Source organism: Hemiscyllium ocellatum, unplaced genomic scaffold (genome assembly GCF_020745735.1).
Source record: "Hemiscyllium ocellatum isolate sHemOce1 unplaced genomic scaffold, sHemOce1.pat.X.cur. scaffold_1139_pat_ctg1, whole genome shotgun sequence".
NCBI classification, from domain to species: Eukaryota; Metazoa; Chordata; class Chondrichthyes; order Orectolobiformes; family Hemiscylliidae; genus Hemiscyllium; species Hemiscyllium ocellatum.
Window position 1 is genome coordinate 6,631 of NW_026867686.1, and position 1,698 is coordinate 8,328.

Below are 1,698 nucleotides of genomic sequence, written 5' to 3' on the forward strand. Positions count from 1 at the left end.
CTCTGCCCTCACCCTCAGCCTCACCTTCAGCCTCACCCTCAACCCTCACCCTCAGCCCTCACCCTCAACCCTCACCCTCACCTTCACCCTCACCCTCACCTTCACCTTCACCTTCACCCTCACCCTCAACCCTCAGCCCTCACCCTCACCTTCACCCTCCCCCTCAACCCTCACCTTCACCCTCACCTTCAGCCTCACCCTCACCCTCACCCTCAGCCCTCACCCTCAACCCTCACCCTCACCCTCACCCTCACCTTCACCCTCACCCTCACCTTCACCCTCACCCTCAAACCTCACCTTCACCCTCACCTTCACCCTCACCTTCACCCTCACCCTCAACACTCACCCTCAACCTCACCTTCCCCCTCACCTTCCCCCTCACCTTCACCCTCCCCCTCAACCCTCACCCTCAACCCTCAACCCTCACCCTCAACCCTCAACCCTCACCCTCATCCTCACCCTCAACCCTCACCTTCCCCCTCACCTTCACCCTCCCCCTCACCCTCAACCCTCACCCTCACCCTCAACCCTCAACCCTCACCCTCAACCCTCACCCTCATCCTCACCCTCAACCCTCACCCTCACCCACAACCCTCACCCTTACACTCACCTTCACCCTCACCCTTACCCTCACCCTTACCCTCACCTTCCCCCTCACCTTCACCCTCACCCTCAACCCTATCCCTCACCCTCACCTTCACCTTCACCCTCACCCTCAACCCTCACCCTCACCCTTACCTTCACCTTCACCCTTACCCTCACCCTCAGCCCTCACCCTCACCCTTACCTTCACCCTCACCCTCACCCTCTGCCCTCACCTTCAGCCTCACCCTCAACCCTCACCCTCAGCCCTCACCCTCAACCCTCACCCTCACCCTCACCTTCACCCTCACCCTCACCCTCACCTTCACCTTCACCCTCACCCTCAACCCTCAGCCCTCACCCTCAACCCTCACCCTCACCTTCACCCTCACACTCACCCTCAACCCTCAACCCTCAGCCCTCACCCTCACCTTCACCCTCACCCTCACCCTCACCTTCACCTTCACCCTCACCCTCAACCCTCACCCTCACCCTCAACCCTCACCCTCACCTTCACCCTCACACTCACCCTCAACCCTCAACCCTCAGCCCTCACCCTCACCTTCACCCTCAGCCCTCACCCTCATCCTCACCTTCACCTGAATTGCAATCTCATCGGCTTGTCAGGATGGCCGAGTGGTCTAAGGCGCCAGACTTAAGGCGTGTTAGTCCTTGCTCTGCATCTGGCCTTGTGAATTCTGGTCCCTTTCTTGGGGCGTGGGTTCAAATCCCACTCCTGACATGTCTCCCTTTTTCCCCAAACAAACCTTCCCACACCCACACGCTGCCCCCAAATTTCACATCTTCTTGGAGAGGAGTCACTCCCCCTTCCCAAACATGGAAGAGTCCAACCCCTCGGTTTCAAAGATAAGGCTGAGGCATTTACAACAATCTTCAGACGCAAGTGCCCACTGGATCATCTTCCTCAGTCTCCTCCTGTGCTCCCCACCATCACACACACCATTCTTCAAACAATTACATTCACTCCGTCTCACATCAAGAGACACTGGACACTGCAAAGGCTATGGGCCCTGCCAAGATTCTGGCACTGCTCCTGAACGCTGCTGCTCCACAACATGCCCTTCCTCGAGCCAAGTTCTCCCAGGACAGTGACAA

The 1,698-nt window shown here is 58.5% G+C and overlaps 1 non-coding gene across 1 annotated transcript; it reads left to right on the plus strand.

Annotated features, from left to right (window-relative positions):
- Positions 1-1,204: 1,204 nt before the first annotated feature.
- Positions 1,205-1,324, plus strand: trnal-uaa (transfer RNA leucine (anticodon UAA)). Its single transcript has 2 exons — positions 1,205-1,242; positions 1,290-1,324. It is a non-coding gene; the product is annotated as a tRNA-Leu (tRNA).
- Positions 1,325-1,698: the final 374 nt, after the last annotated feature.